Below are 17,468 nucleotides of genomic sequence, written 5' to 3'. Positions count from 1 at the left end.
AGGGTCCTGGGATGGAGTCCCGCATCAGGCTCTCTGCTCAGCAGGGAGCCTGCTTCCTCCTCTCTCTCTCTGCCTGCCTCTCTGCCTACTTGTTTTTTTTTTGTTTGTTTGTTTGTTTGTTTGTTTCCCAATTTATTTATTTTCAGAAAAACAGTATTCATTATTTTTTCACCACACCCAGTGCTCCATGCAAGCTGTGCCCTCTATAATAACCACCACCTGGTACCCCAACCTCCCACCCCCCCGCCACTTCAAACCCCTCAGATTGTTTTTCAGAGTCCATAGTCTCTCATGGTTCATCTCCCCTTCCAATTTACCCAAAAGCACATACCCTCCCCAATGTCCATAACCCTACCCCCCTTCTCCCAACCCCCTCCCCCCCAGCAACTCACAGTTTGTTTCGTGAGATTAAGAGTCACTTATGGTTTGTCTCCCTCCCTATCCCATCTTGTTTCATGGATTCTTCACCTACCCACTTAAGCTCCCATGTTGCATCACCACTCCCTCATATCAGGGAGATCATATGATAGTTGTCTTTCTCCTCTCTGCCTACTTGTGATCTCTCTCTGTCAAATAAATAAATAAAACCTTTAAAAAAAAAAAAAGATGGAACCATGACTCAAGGCCCTCACCATGCTAAAGAAGAGAGAAAGAGCCAAGTTTCTTAAATCCTCAACCACCCTCCGATTTACATTTTTGTACAAATGGACAACAGCACAGATAATCCTCCCCAACTGGCCACTAATAGATTCACTTTCATAATTACATTTAACTTTAGTTAACATTAAAATGACTTTAAATGCTCCCAGCAAAGCAGAAAGTTGTGGACCGGACCTCCATTGAAGATAGGGCAAAGTCAGCCAGGCATCAAAAAATAACCAGGGGATCTGGGTTGGTGAGGTGGTCAAAAAGGACTTTAGCCTTATGTATGTGTTAATCTCTTATAAAGGAATGCATTTGTAAATCATTCATATAATTAAACGTTAACTTTAAAATAGGGTTAAAGGACAAGTCATGTAACTGCATTATCATACTTTTTTGGGGTAGTGTTACAGTTTTATTAATACAAGTAAACAAATCCAAATATAAATACAAATAAACAAAAAACAAATACAAAATATGACGCACACATATGCTCTCTGTGTATTCACTTCCCTCATTGTGCATGCTGGCATTGGTCTTGGTGACTCTTATGGCCAGGTGGGCTGCTCTTTCCGTAGTGGCTTTGCGGTTCTTGGAGGAGACATTGTGAGCAATCTCTACGCAGGGAGATTTGTTGCACTTCAATCTCCTTGACGTGTGCTGGGAATTTCCAGAAGCCACTGGGTGGCATGTGCTTTGTTTTCTTGTTGCTCTCGGAATCAGTGTCGGGCATCAGGATCTGGCCCTTGAGTCTTCTGTGCCCCATATTGTCAATGCTCTGGGTTTCTGCCAGTTATGCTTAACTTTGACATATGGGTCTGGCTGGTGCTGGATGAATTTCTTGGTCCTCTTTTGAATGATCTTGGGCTTCACCAGAGGTCTGAGGATGGCCATTGATGCCAAGTAGGAGACAGCTACCACCTCCGCAGGTAGTACCAAGAAAGAGCTATCATATTTTTTTTTTTAAAGTAGTGGAGCCCCTCAAATGGAATGTTATAAAACACTGTAGTGAACATCTGTTGTGTTTCCCTTCTTTGGTATAAAATTCAAAAACATGATAGCTTGCTTCCTGGGAACCACCTTCGCCTATTCACGCTCAACTTTGGTTCAGACGCATGGTCTTGATGAAAATATAATAAATTGATTCCAGAGCTCTCCTGGCTCTTTTTTCCCCCATGACAATTCTGGAAAGAGACAGCAGTGGCATAGTTTTTTTAATCTCCCTGAATCTTCTCCCCATCTTAAAAAAAAAAAAAAAAGCAGACAGAATAACTAGATGGTAAAACCAAAAACAATTAGAGACAACATCAGCAACAAGGCCAGATGGTAGGGTGTCCCCACAAAATTCAAAAATACAAGAGAGTGAGCACAACCAGCACCACCACTAATGAGATCTGCATTATATTCACGTTTATACAGGAGAAACCAGAGGGAAGAAACAAGGCAACTGATGGGCAAGCAAAATTGTACTCATGGAAGGCAGCAGAGTGGACTGATTGGAGCAAAGCAGTTGAAGTGATAGACAACCGGTTTGCCTGCTCCAATCCTAGATAAGTACAAGGGGTCTCTGATAAGATCTGAAGAGACTGGAGCGGTTAGAGCAATGTGGATTCATGAAGCTAAGTGACCAAGTTGCCTTCCGCAAAACTGATGACAAGTATAAACTAGTATTTTAAAACTAGTTAAAGATCTCAAAAGGGGGACGCCTGGGTGGCTCAGTTGGTTGGACGACTGCCTTCGGCTCAGGGCGTGATCCTGGAGTCCCGGGATCGAGTCCCACATCAGGCTCCCAGCTCCATGGGGAGTCTGCTTCGCTCTCTGACCTTCTCCTCGCTCATGCGCTCTCTCACTGTCTCTCTCTCAAATAAATAAATAAAATCTTAAAAAAAAAAAAAAAAAAGATCTCAAAAGGTACAAGATCTTAAAGATTAACATGAATTAGAACTGGAAAAATATTGCAATTAAGTGACAAAACTTGGGGAAAATTAAGAATAAATAATTTATTTCAGAAATAAAGCTAAACTAGGGAAAAAAAAACAAGAATGAATACATATTACAGATATTGCCTTTTGAGAAATAGAAGGTGAAAAAAGAAAGGCTTTTAAATTCAGAATAAAGAAAGAAAAATAATTTGAAAGAAATTGATACATATCGGGGGGCCTGGGGGCCTCAGTTAGATAAGTGGCTGCCTTTGGCTTGGGTCATGACCTCAGGCTCCTGGGATCAAACCCTACATCGGGCTCCCTGATCAGCGGAGAGCCTGCTTCTCCCTCTCCCTCTGCCTGCTGCTCTGCCTGTTTGTATTCTCTATCTCTGTGTCAAATAAATAAAACCTTAAAAAAAAAAAGTGATACATATTGAAGCCATGTAAATAAGATATAACGTTATATTAGGAGTAACTGCAAATGAAAACAAAACCAATGGAACATGAAAAACACTAAAAATTATAATTCAAAAAAACTTTCCAAAATAAAGTTTTGAAACAAGACACCTGGGTGGTTCAGTTGGTTAAGTGTCCATCCAAGTCTGGATCTCTGCTCAGGTTATGATCTCAGGGTCATGAGATCCAGCCTATCTCCAGCTCCATGCTAGGCGTGGTGTCTAAGATTCTCTCTCTCCCTCTCCCTCTGCCCCTTCAGCCCCCCTAAAAAATATAAATAAATATTTGAAACTACATTTTGAAAAGGCACACCTTAAAACTGAAAATATTGACCCAGAAAGACAAATACTAAGATATATTCTAAACTTTAAAGAAAAAGAATCAAATTGGCCCTTTTTGTAACTAGGTCAAAAATCCAAGTGAATTATAATGGAAAGAAAATTATATTTTCATTAGAATTTCAACAGCAATTTTTTTTTAAAGATTTTATTTTATTTATTTGAGAGAGAGACAGTGAGAGAGAACATGAGTGAGGAGAAGGTCAGAGGGAGAAGCAGACTCCCCATGGAGCTGGGAGCCCGATGTGGGACTCGATCCCGGGACTCCAGGATCATGACCTGAGCCGAAGGCAGTCGTCCAACCAACTGAGCCACCCAGGCGCCCCTCAACAGCAGTTCTTTATGCTGGAAGAAAATAGTTACAGATTTAAGATATCTAGGAAAGAAAATGTGAGCCAAAGATTTTGTATCCAGCTGAATATAAAGGGCACAGAAACAAACAACCTGTTCTTGACATGATAAAACTCAAGGAATCTTCCTCAGAATTGTGGGTGCCTGGGTGGCTCAGTGGGATAAAGCCTCTGTCTTTGGCTCAGGTCATGATCCCAGGGTCCTGGGATGGAGCCCCACATCGGGCTCTCTGCTCAGCGGGGAGCCTGCTTCTCCCCTCTCTCTCTGCCTGCCTCTCTGCCTACTTGGGTCTCTGTCTGTCAAATAAACAAATAAAATATTTTTTTAAAATTTTTCTATCAAAAAAAAGCAAATTTCATTCACATTTTGTTATTTTAATTCTTTTATTTTATTTTATTTTATTTTTTAGAAGGTGGGGTGGGGAGGGGCAGAGGAAGAGCAGGGGAGAGAATCTTAAGCAGTCCATGCTCAGATCAGAGCCCAACACAGGGCTTGATCTTATGATCCTGAGATTGTGACCTGAGTGAAATCAAGAGTCAGGTGCTTAACTGACTGAACCACCCAGGTGCCCCATTTATTTCTAATTGATGTATAATGTGTACAATATTATGTAATATATACAGATGTTAAGTCTTTTTTTCTTTTTAAAGATTTTATTTATTTATTTGACAGAGATCACAAGTAGGCAGAGAGGCAGGCAGAGAGAGAAGAGGAAGCAGGCTCCCTGCCAAGCAGAGCCCGATGCAGGGCTCAATCCCAGAACCCTGGGATCATGACCTGAGCCAAAGGCAGAGGCTTTAACCCACTGAGCCACACAGGTGCCCCCAGATGTTAAGTCTTATGGTGAAATGAGTTTTGACAAATGCCACTATTCTATCAAAATACAGAATATTTTCCCCAGAAAATCACTCTCCTCTCTGGTCCCTCACTGAGGGAATCACTGTTCTGATGATCTCTTCATCACAGATTAATTTTACTTAACATAATGGAGTTATGTAACATATAATCTTTAGACACACTTTTATTTATTTATTTATTTATTTGACCGAGAGAGAGATCACAAGTAGGCAGAGAGGCAGGCAGAAAGAGAGAGAGGAGGAAGCAGGCTCCCTGCTGAGCAGAGAGCCCGATGTGGGACTCGATCCCAGGACCCTGAGATCATGACCTGAGCCGAAGGCAGTGGCTTAACCCACTGAGCCACCCAGGCGTCCCTAGACACACTTTTAAAAATCTTAATATCCCTGAAATTGGAAAGCATGTTAGAAGTTGGTGGTGTTCGGGATGCCTGGGTGGCTCAGTCAGTTATGCAACTGACTTTAGCTCAGGTCATGATCCTGGGGTTCTGGGTTCAAGCTCTGCATTGGGCTTCCAGCTCAGTGGCGAGCCTGCTTCTCCCTCTACCTCCGCTGCTCCCCCTGCTTGTGTTCTCTTCTCTCAAGTAAAATAAATAAAATCTTGAAAAAAAAAAAAAAAAAGAAAGAAATTGGTGTTTAAACAATGAATGACAGTGTTTCTCTTTTTTTTTTTTTTTTTTTTTAGTGTTTCTCTTTTTTATTGTTAAATAAAATGGTGGAGTGTCTTATAATCAATGGCATCTTTGATTTGATGAAGTACTTATATAAATGAAGTAAATGTGGCAAAAATTTAATAGTTATTGAATTTAGTTGGTAGGTATATGGGTGTCTTACTTTTCTATAAGTTTGAACATTTTTATATAAAAATATAAAAAATTTGGGGTGCCTGGGTATCTCAGTGGGTTAAAGCCTCTGCCTTCGGCTCAGGCCATGATGCCAGGGTCCTGGGATTGAGCCCCGCATCAGGCTTTCAGCTCAGCAGGGAGCCTGCTTCCCCTTCTCTCTCTGTCTGCCTCTCTGCCTACTTGTAATCTCTGTATGTCAAATAAATAAGTAAAAATCTTTGCAATATATGTATAAAAAATTTTACTAAATACATAAATAAATAAAAGGATGCCACAATTGTTGCACCCTGCTTCGGTCTTTTCTTCTCCTTAATTCAAGTGACCATTAAATAATGGAATTGGTAGGAGCCTTTCTTGACCTTTGTGAAACCCTGACCATAGTAGGGACCAGGGTCCTCTAGACTAGTACAAGATCATCAACTCTTTGTAGGAGTTGTCTTGTTCTCAGATATATTATTTTTCTATACTCTATTTCCCCAAACTTTTCAAAAACTAAGAGCTCCTTCCCCATGTCCTGACGCAGTGAGAATGAGGAACTCTGCACTTGTGATCAAAGTGTCTAGTCAAGTGTAAAATCCAGCAAGCTGAGTGCCTGAGTGTAAGGCAAGAAAGAAAAGCTGAGGCCCAGAACCAGCACCTTGCCGCTGAAGTCCAAGATGCTAGTTCTCTAAGTATACACTTACTTCCACTTCTTCCATGTGAATAATTATAAATTTGTTAATGGGTACAGAATATATAAGGATGTAACTTTGACATTAAAAAACAAAGTGTGGGGGAGCGCCTGGGTGGCTCAGTGGTTTAGGCCTCTGCCTTCGGCTCAGGTCATGATCTCAGGGTCCTGGGATCGAGCCCCACATCGGGCTTTCTGCTCGGCGGGGAGCCTGCTTCCCCCTCTCTTTCTGCCTGCCTCTCTGCCTACTTGTGATCTCTCTCTGTCTATCAAATAAATAAATAAAAATCTTTAAAATAAAAAATAAAAATAAAATACAAAGTGTGGGGAAATGGAGCTATAAAGAAGTAGAGTTTTTGTACGTGATTGAAGTTTAATTGGTATTGATTTAAAGTAGACTGTTAGGCAGTGCCTGGGTGGCTCAGTCATTAGTGTCTGAGTCTTGATCTCGAGGTTGTGAGTTCAAGCCCCACAGTGGTGTAGAGATTATTTAAAATAGACTGTTTTAACATGGTTAAATGTTATATGTAATATCAGGTTGTTATATGTAATCCCCATAAGATCACAAAGAAACTATCTCTAGAACATGCATAAAAGTAAATAAGGAGGCAATCAAACCATGTCACTAGAAAAACTGATGTTAACACAAGGGAAGGCAGTAATAGTGAAAGTGAGGGACAAATACAATCTAAAAGACAAACAGAAAAGAAATAACAAAATGCCAATAGTAAGTTCTTTCTTATCAGTAACTACTATTGTTGTAAATGGGCTAAATTCTTAATCAAAAGTCATAGATTGATGTGAAACTAATATAACACTGTATGTTAGTTATACTTGAATTTAAAAAACATAGATTGGCAGAATGACTTTTTTTTTCAATTTATTTATTTTCAGAAAAACAGTATTCATTATTTTTTCACCACACCCAGTGCTCCATGCAATCGTGCCCTCTATAATACCCACCACCTGGTACCCCAACCTCCCACACTCCTTAAGGTCCAGAATGACCTTAAAAAAAAAAAAACAGGATTCAACTCTATCCTGTTTTGATGTAATTAACATATTTGGTGCAACATCCATTCATGACAAAAGCCCTTTACAAAATAGGTCTAGAGGGAACATACCTCAACACAATAAAGACCTTATCTGAAAAAACCCACAGTTGGCATTCTACTCAATGGTGAAAAACTTGAGAGCTTTTGCCCTCAGGTCAGAAACAAGACAAAGATGTCCACTCTCACCACTTTTATTCAAATATAATACTAGAACTCCTAGCCACAGCAATTAGGAAACACAAAGGAAAAAAAAGACATCCAAACTGGTGAGGAATAAGTAGAATCCTTAACTATTTACAGATGACAAGCTAGTCTATATAGAAAATCCAAAAGACTCCACCAAAAAACTACTAGCACTAATAAATAAATTCAGTAGAGCTGAAGGCTACAAAAATTAATGTATAGAAATCTGTTGCATTCTTATACACTTCTAATGAAGCAGCAGAAAGTGAAATTAAGAAAGCAATCCCACTTACCATTGCACCAAAAACAATAAAGTACTTAGGAATAAACTTAACCAAAGAGTGAAAGACCTGTACTCTGAAAATTATGAAACACTGATGAAAGAAATTCAAGGTGATGCCAAGAAATGGAAAGATAGTCCATGCTTATGGGATGAAAGAACAAATATTGTTAAAATGTCTATACTACCCAAACCAATCTACACATTTGATGCAATCCCTATCAAAATACCAATAACATTTTTCACGGAACTAGAATAAACACTCCTAAAATATGTATAGAGCCACAAAAGAGGTCAAATAGCCAAAGCAGTCTTGAAAAAGAAAAACAAAACTGGAGGTATCATAATTCAAGATTTCAAGTTATGTTACAAACTGGTAGAAATTAAAACAGTATGGTACTGGCATAAAAATCGACACATAGGTCAATGGAACAGAACAGAAAACCCAGGTGTTGAGAAAACTGGACAGCCATATGCAAAAGAATGAAATGGGACCACTTTTTCTTACCATACACAAAAATAAACTCAAAATACATTAAAGGCCTAAATTTGAGACCTAAAACCATAAAAATCCTAGGAGAGAGTACAGGCAGTGATTTTTCTGACATCAACCATAGCAACATTTTTCTAGATATGTCTCCTGAGGCAAGGGAAATAAAAGCAAAAATAAACCAGTGGGACTACATCAAAATAAAAAGTTTCTGCACAGCAAAGGAAGCAATCAACAAAATCAAAAGGCAACATACAAAATGGGAGAACATATTTGCAAATAATATACCTGATAAAGGTTTACATCCAGATTTTATAAAGAACTGATACAACTCAATATCCCCTCCAAAAAAATCCAATTTAAAAATGGGCAGAAGACATAAACAGAAATTTCTCCAAAGAAGACATATAGATAGGGAATAGACACATGAAAAGATGCTCAGGATGCCTGGGTGGCTCAGTCAGTTAAGCATCTGCCTTTGGCTGGGGTCATGATCCCGGCGTCCTGGGATCGAGTCCCACTTCGGGCTCCTTGCTTGGCCGGGAGCCTGCTTCTCCCTCTGCCTCTGCCTGCCGCTCTGCCTGCCTGTGCTCGCTCACTCACTCTCTCTCCTCTCTCTCTGGCAAATAAATAAATAAAGTCTTTAAAAACAAAAAAACAACTACCTTATACTCCCAACAAAAGAACTTCCAGATATTTACCCCCCAAATACAAAAATACTAATTCAAAGGGATGCATTCACCCCTATGTTTATTGCAACATTATTTTTTTTTAAGATTTTATTTATTTATTTGACAGACAGAGATCACAAGTAGGCAGAGAGGCAGACAGAAAGAGAGGGGGAAAGCAGGCTTCCTGCCGAGCAGAGAGCCCGATGCGGGGCTCGATCCCAGAAGCCTGGGACCATGACCTGAGCCTAAGGCAGAGGCTTTAACCCACTGAGCCACCCAGGCACCCCTTATTGCAACATTATTTACAATAGCCAAACTACGGAAGCAGCCCAAGTGTCCACTGATAGATGAATGGATAAAGAAGATGCGGTGTATCTATCTAATGGAATATTATTCAGCCATAAAAATGGAGTCTTGTCATTTGCAATGACATGGATGGAGCTAGAAAGTATAATGCTAAATGCCAGTCAGAGAAAGACAAATACCACATGATTTCACTTATGTGTGGAATTTAGAAACAAAACAAATGAGCAAAGAAAAAAAAAAGAGAGAGAGAGACAAACCAAGAAACAACTATAGAGAACAAACTGATGGTTACCATGGTAGGGGGTGTGTGTGGGTGAAATAGGTTATGAGGTTTAAAGGCACACTTACCATGATGAAAAAAAATAAAAGAATAAAATGAAATGTATTTGGTCTTTGCTCTCAAAGTTCCCTGCACAGAGCTTCAAAACCTTGGGAATATCCTGAATGTTAGGAGCGTCTTTAGTTATTCATAATGAAACCCTTTTAACCTTACCTGAGTTCATGCTAACAAGGTGGCTCAAAGTGAGCCCTTGCTGGTTTCAAGGGAGTTGCCTAGAGGGTTGGAACTTTCAGCCCCACCTGGCAAACTCCAGGGAACTGAAGGAGTATAGAGGTTGAGTTCAATGGTCAATGATATTAAGCGGCAAGCCCATGCAAAGAAGCCTTGATAAAAACAAGTTGGCTTGGAGATCTTATGGGTGGGGGGCCAATACTGATTTGCTGGGAGGGTGGCTCGCCCAGAGAAGGCATGGAAACTTTGTGCCATTGCCTCCCATCCCCCACAGCGTGCCTTATGCATCTCTTACATTTATCCATTTAGCTGCTCCTGAGTTGTATTCTTTTCTCTCCCTCTCTCTCTCTCTTGAGTTGTATTCTTTTCTCTCTCTCTCTCTCTTTGAGATTTTATTTGAAGGAGAGGGAACAAGAGCAGATTCTCTGCTGCGCAGGGAGCCTGATATAGGACCCTGGGATCATGACCTGAGCCAAAGGCAGACGCTTAAAGGACTGAGTCCCCCAGGCGCCCCTGAGTTGTATTCTTTATAATGAAATTGTAATTGTAAGAATAGTGCTTTCCGGGGCGCCTGGGTGGCTCAGTGGGTTAAAGCCTCTGCCCTCGGCTCGGGTCATGACCCCAGGATCCTGGGATCGAGCCCCGCATCGGGCTCTCTGCTCAGCGGGGAGCCTGCTTCCCCCTCTCTCTCTGCCTGCCTCTCTGCCTACTTGTGATCTCTGTCTGTCAAATAAATAAATAAAATCTAAAAAATAAAAAAATAAAAAGAATAGTGCTTTCCTGAGTTCTGCGAGTCATTCTAGAGAATTACTGAGCCTGAGCGAGGTGTTGTGGGACCCTTGAGTTTGTAGTTGTCTCCGCAGGAGTGCAGGTAGCTTGGGGACTCTGTCTGTGACTAGTGTCAACGTGGGGGCACTTTTGTGGGACTGCGCTTTTAACCTTTTAGGTCCTAAGTTCAAATTCAGCTCTGCCACTTATTAGCTGTGTGATCTTCACAAGTAGCCCAACCTCTCTGAAAGTCAGTATTCCTATCCATGTAATGAGCACAGTGACAAGTGTGTCAGACTCCTACGAGATGATACAGTAAAGTGCTTAGCCCAGTGTTTGACACATTAAAAATGCTTAGTAAATATTGGCTATGATTTTTAAAATATTTTTATTAATAAAGAAGGCTTTGGGACGCCTGAATGGCTCAGTTGGTTGAGCAGCTGCCTTTGGCTCGGGTCATGATCCCAACATCCTGGGATCGAGTCCCACATCGGGCTCCTTGCTCGGCAGGGAGCCTGCTTCTCCCTCTGCATTTGCCTGCCATTCTGTCTGCCTGTGCTCGCTCTCTCTCCTTCTCTCTCTCTCTGACAAATAAATAAAATCTTTGGGACGCCTGGGTGGCTCAGTGGGTTAAAGCCTCTGCCTTCGGCTCAGGTCATGATCCCAGCGTTCTGGGATCGAGTCCCACATCGGGCTCCTTGCTTGGCAGGGAGCCTGCTTCTCCCTCTGCCTCTGCCTGCCACTCTGTCTGCCTGTGCTTGCTCTCGCTTCTCTCTCTATGACAAATAAATAAATAAAATATTTTTTAAAAATATAAAATAAATAAACAAATAAATAAATAAAATCTTAAAAAGAAAAAAAAGAAGGCTTTGTACCAGGAGACACCCTGGTGCTAATCCAAAATCACAGATAATGTTGTAGGTAAGTATCGCTGCCTGTCACCCCAGGCATAAAATAAGAAACTCATTTCCTTTCTTAAAACACAGAGGGGTCTGAAGAGTGAACAAGAACTAGAATTTTAAAAGCTAAAAGAATAAATGAGAACTACAAAGACTAAGTGATGTAGTTTTGGAATATAGGTGAGGTTCGGTGGAGTTCAGTCCAGAACCGACCACTGAGAAAGAATTCTTGAGATGTCTTTGGTGCAAAATGGTGCTCTATTAAAGCGCAGGGATAGGACCCATGGGTAGAAAGAGCTGATGCTCTGGGGTTTTGAGGGGTGGCTGATTATATACTATGGGGTTAGGGGAGATAAGGAAAAACAGGTTTTTTTGTTTTTTTTTTTTAAGATTTTATTATTTATTTGACACAAAGATCACAAGTAGGCAGAGAAGCAGGCAGAGAGAGGGGGAAGTAGGCTCCGTGCTGAGCAGAGAGCCCAATGCAGGGCTCTATCCCAGAACCCTGAGATCACAACCTGAGCCAAAGTCAAAGGCTTAACCCATTGAGCCACCCAGGTGCCCCAAAACAGAGGTTTTGAAAGAACTTTCATGTTTTAAAAAAGACATACAGGATCCCGGAAACTTTGCTGGTTATCAAGTTAAGGTTGTTTTTCCTTTTAGCAAGGCATTAACAGTAAGATTGTTGGGAGCTTCCTGGAGGAATGTTACATTCCTGCTATCACATATCCTTGTCCATGAGCTTTATTTTTTTAATTTTTTTAAAGATCTTATTTATTTATTTTTTTTTAAGATTTTATTCATTTATTTGACGGAGAGAGATCACAAGTAGGCAGAGAGGCAGGCAGAGAGAGAGGAGGAAGCAGGCTCCCTGCTGAGCAGAGAGCCCGATGCGGGACTCGATCCCAGGACCCTGAGATCATGACCTGAGCCGAAGGCAGCGGCTTAACCCACTGAGCCACCCAGGCGCCCTTATTTATTTATTTGACGGAAAGAGATCACAAGTAGGCAGAGAAGCAGGCAGAGAGAGCGGGGGAAGCAGGTTCCCTGCTGAGCCGAGAGCCTGATGCGGGGCTCAATTCTGGGACCCTGGGATCATGACCTGAGCCTAAGGCAGAGGCTTTAACCCACTGAGCCACCCAGGCGCCCCACAATGAGCTTTAAATCTAGAAGAAATGCAACTTTATTTACATTTTCTTCTGCCTCAGCCTCCCTCAATTCTATGAAAGGGAGGATGATGTTAGGGCTTCAGGAACCAAGTTATGGGTCTCTAGAAGTTAGGCTATTGATAAGAAAGCTTTTTCCATGTAAATCACTGGGACTTTGTTTTGTTTTGTTTGACAGAGATCACAAGTAGGCAGACAGGCCGGGCGGGTGTGAAGGGAGCAGGCTCCCTGCTGAGCAGAGAGCCGACGTGGGGCTCCATCTCAGGACCCTGGGATCATGACCCGAGCTGAAGGCAGAGGCTTTAACCCACTGAGCCACCCAGATGCCCTCACTAGGACGTTTGTAAACTGAGTCAGACTCAGGTCTTGCAGGATTGTGAGCTCTACAAGTTAACTTTTTTTTTCCTTTAGGGCAGCCAGGAATGCCTGAGGAATGTCACATATATTCCACGGGGTTGGGGGGGTGGGGGGCGTGTCAGCTTCTGCTTTGTGCTCAGAATGCCTTATGTTTCCTCATCGTCGGGCCTTGCATAAATTATTTTTTCTCTTAATTTCCTAGGTCCTGAGACTATTTTGCAAGCCTCTCTAGGTGAAAGATCCTGTGGCTTCATGAAAAATATCTGGGAAAAGCTGGAGAGGGAACCAGCTGGAAATGTTGATTTGAACCATTGCTTCATATTTTGTCTGTGCTTGAAGGCCCTGAATGGCTAAAAAGTCACTGAATTTGCTGCTAAGAATTCTTTATGCTGGTCACTTGGACTGTTTCTGAAATCTTTCCCCATGACTGAAGAAGGCAAGTCCAAGAGTTCACATCCCGGCAGGATCAGGAAGCAAGCAATCCAGGAATGTGGAACAACAAACACTGCGAATGAAGGAGGCTGGGTTTGCTCCTGAAGCTTACACAATGGCTCCTTCTCCTTCCGTCCCCTCCCCTTTCCTCTCCTCAAGCTCCCATACCTCCTGGATTTCTCAGAGTCGGTTGCTGAGACCACAACATGCTGCCTCTGCTTTGAAATGGTATCAATGCAATGCTGAGCTCTAAGGACTGCTTTTGTGAAGTGTCTTTATTCTCTCCTGAGCTCTGTAAATGACACTTCCTTGGCACACGCTAGTTGCCTTATCTAGCTTGGCTTTGTATCTTTACGAGTTTATCTTGAACCCGCTTTGCAGGTCACTTTGAAAGCTTTTCTGAGTTCTATTCATTCATCTCAACTAATATTTGCATGTTATGGAGGCAATAATTTGCCTCAAACTGACTCAGAGCAGATGGGATCTCAACCAAATCCCCTCTAATTTTATCCTAAAATCTCAAGCCTTTTTTTTTTTTTTTTTTTTAAAGAGGACTTCATTTAGAAAGGGGATCCTGGAGGGCAAGGAAGGGTGCTGTCTGGAATGTGGCAGAGAGATGGAGAAGCCTGAGCAAATGCCTCCCAGAAACGCTCAGGCTAAGATTTCCATTGTTTCCCTTTCTAAATTTTGTTGCAACATAAAGGAAATCCTTGTGATTGTTTTTTATTGTGGTAAAATATACATTATATACAATTGCTATTTTGAGCCTTTTTAAGTGCATAGTTCAGAGGCATTGAGTATATTTACATTTTTCTGTAGCCATCACCACTGTCCATTTCCAGAACATTTTCACCATCTCAAACTGAAACTCTGTACCCATTAAACAACAACTTCCCATTCCACCTTTCCCCTAGTCTTTAGTAATTTAATTTCTGTTTCTGTAAATTTGCCTATTCTGGGTACCCTTTATAGAAGCGGAATCACAATATTGTCCTGCATAATGTGCCTTTGTCCTTTCTACTTAGCATAATGTCTTTAGGTTTCATTTACGTTGCAGCATGTGTCAGAATTTCCTTCCTTTTATTTTTATTTTTATTTTATTTTATTTTTTTTTAAAGAGTTTATTTATTTATTTGACAGAGAGAGATCACAGGTAGGCAGAGAGGCAGGCAGAGAGAGAGGAGGAAGCAGGCTCCCTGCTGAGCAGAGAGCCCGATGCGGGCCTCGATCCCAGGACCCTGAGATCATGACCTGAGCCGAAGGCAGCGGCTTAACCCACTGAGCCACCCAGGCGCCCCGTGCACGCAATTCTTGATCTTGGGGTTGTGAATTCAAGTCCCATGCTGGGGATAGAGAAGAAAGAAAGAGAAAGAAAGATAGAAAGACAGAAAGAAGAGGGGAAGGAAAGAAGGAAGGGAGGAAGGAAGGATGGGAGAGAGGAAGGAAGGAAGGAAGGAAAGAAAGGGGATAGAAGGGTAGAAGTGAGAGAGAGAGGAAGGGGGAGAAGAGGGAAGGGAAGAAGGAAGAAAGAGAGATCCTTCCAGCCTCGGGTCATCTTAGACTGCTCTCCTGTTGGGGCCATCCAACACCTATGGCAAGAAGGTGGTGGGCACAAAGAAGATGAAAAATTGCTAGAGGCTCCAACTCATTAAGAAAAGTGAAAAGTACATGCTGGGGTACAAGCAGACTGTGATGATCAGACATGGTAAAGCAAAACTGGTCATCCTCGCCAACAACACTCTGGTCTTGAGGAACTGAAATAGCATACTGTACCATGTTGGCCAAAACTGGTGTCCATCACTACAGTGGCAATAATACTGAACTGGGCACAGCATGTGGGAAATACCACAGAGTATGCGCTCTATCATTGATCCAGGTAATTTTTCTCTGTTTTTTTTTTTTTTTTTAAGATTGATTGATTTATTTATCTGACAGAGAGAAAGAGAGCACAAATAGGTAGGGAAGCAGGCAGAGTGGGGTGGTGGGAAGCAGGCTCCCTGCTGAGCAGAGAGCCTGATGCGGGGCTTGATCCCAGGACCCTGAGACCATGACCCAAGCCGAAGGCAAAGGCTTAACCCACTGAGCCACCCGGGCGCCCTCGGGTGATTCTAATATTGTTAGTAGCTTGTCGGAACAGACTGATAAAAAGTAAATCGTGCAAAATTTTTCTTTAATAAAACAGGCCAGAGCTTGTTTTAAAACTGTTAAATATATAAATACATATTTGTAACTAAAATATGTAAGTATATATATTTAAATATATAATTTTAATTCTCTCAGCAACCCTCTGAGGAAATACTGTCATCACTTCACTGACAGGTGAGGAAACTGAAGCTCAGTGAGCAGAGGTTTGCATCTGTGACTGAGGGAATCAGTTGGGCTGGAACGGGAGGCTGGAATGTCTTCAAGCTAGAGCCAGTAACCCAGAAATCAGGCAGAAATGCAGGTGGTTCTGCAGATGAGGAGGCTAAGGCCAGAGAAGAGGACAGCGCTGGCTCAAGGTCACACAACAGATTAGTGACAGCTTTGGAACCAGAATTCAGAACTCTGATCTATGCTTTTCCCCCTTGCATTGTACCTGTGGTTCTCAAACTTTGGTGCATCAAAATCCTCATTATAGGAAGGGTGCCTGGCTGGCTTAGTCAGTTAAGTGCTAGACTCTTTTTTTTTTTAAGATTTATTTATTTATTTATTTGACAGAGAGACAGATCACAAGTAGACAGAGAGGGAGGCAGAGAGAGAGAGAGAGGGAAGCAGGCTCTCTGCTGAGCAGAGAGCCCGATGTGGGACTCGATCCCAGAAACGTGAGATCATGACCTGAGCCAAAGGCAGCGGCTTAACCCACTGAGCCACCCAGGCGCCCCAAGTGCTAGACTCTTGATTTTGGCTCAGGTCACGATCTCAGGGTCATGAGATAGAACCCCATGACTGGCTCTGAGAGTCTGTGTGGAGCCTGGCTAAGATTCTCTCTCTCCCTCTACCTCTCCCCCTGCTCATGCTCTCTCTCTCCAGAAAAAAAAATAATAATAATAATTTTTAAAATTAAAAATCCCAATATAAAAAAACTCCTGGGCACACCCACCCCTAGAGTTTCAAAACCAAAAAGTCTGGAATCTGCATTTTAGGCAAACACTCAGGGGCTCCTGGGACAATAGAATCATTGTCGTGGGCCAAGACATTTGTTTATTGACAACTTCCACTAAGTTCCACAGAGCTCCCCAAGTGTTCTTGGGACCAAGAGATTAAGAACTACCTTTAAGTCACCCAAGCACCCAGCCTGAGCATGATTTGACATTCTGGAAGGTCATCCGTCCCTCCTTGTAGCCCCATAATGCCCATCTGTTCTTCTGGGAAGACCCTCTCACTTTTTGTTCCACTGAGTGGAACAGCCCTCGCTGACTCGGAGGACCGGCTGCTCTGCACCCCTGGGGGCTGCCCTTATCACACTGTACGATGCATCACCCTTCTCCCAGACTGCAGCCACCTTGAGAGCACAGACCCTACAGAGTCTATTTCATTCACTCATTCACTCATTCATTCACTCATTCAGCAAAAATTTACTGGGAACTTTTGTGTGACAGGTAATATACTAGATTCTGGGGATGCCAGAGAGCCTGTCTGTTTCTCACCATTCCCTAGTCCAGGGGAACAGTGGACATTGTTGGTGCCATAGTCCATCCTTCTGCACCCTCGACTGCCCCGCTCCAATCCATCCTCATGCAGCAGAATTTCAAACAGGAATATGATCATGTGACTCCCTTACTTGAAGCCTTCCAAAGGCTTTTAATGATTCTTAGGATGAAAACTGAAATGCTTAGTTTTAGGACCTTAGGCTGCCTGTCCCAAACTGCTCACCTCTGACCCTTTACTTCCAGCCCTGTTCCTCTCCCTCCTAGTTTGCCCTGCAGTCACCGTAGCCTTCTTCGAGCTTCTCAGCAGTCCCTGGCCTGGGACATTGGTGCCTCATCACTGACACTGAGATGGAGTGTGAGGTGCAAGATGGATATTAGGAATCTGCTTCTGTAAGTGGAAGTGGGAGGCAGCAGGCTTGGGCAGAGAAAGAAAAACCATGAAGCAGGCCTGCCAAAGCCTCAGCCAACCTCCTGGGAAGCCTTGCAGCAAATACCGCCCCAGCACTTGCTGAGTCTCGCTCAGGCACTGAACCTAGGCTTCTCCTGTCAGGGTGCAACAGCAACCTCAGGCCAGTTCTGTGCAAGTGAGGCAGACCCTAATGGCACTGGCAGGTGGAGGCAGGCTACGGACCACACCC

The sequence above is a fragment of the Neovison vison genome, chromosome 7 (assembly GCF_020171115.1).
Source record: "Neovison vison isolate M4711 chromosome 7, ASM_NN_V1, whole genome shotgun sequence".
NCBI classification, from domain to species: domain Eukaryota; kingdom Metazoa; phylum Chordata; class Mammalia; order Carnivora; family Mustelidae; genus Neogale; species Neogale vison.
The sequence above is the reverse complement of the archived record's forward strand: the minus strand, read 5'-3'. Positions refer to the sequence as shown.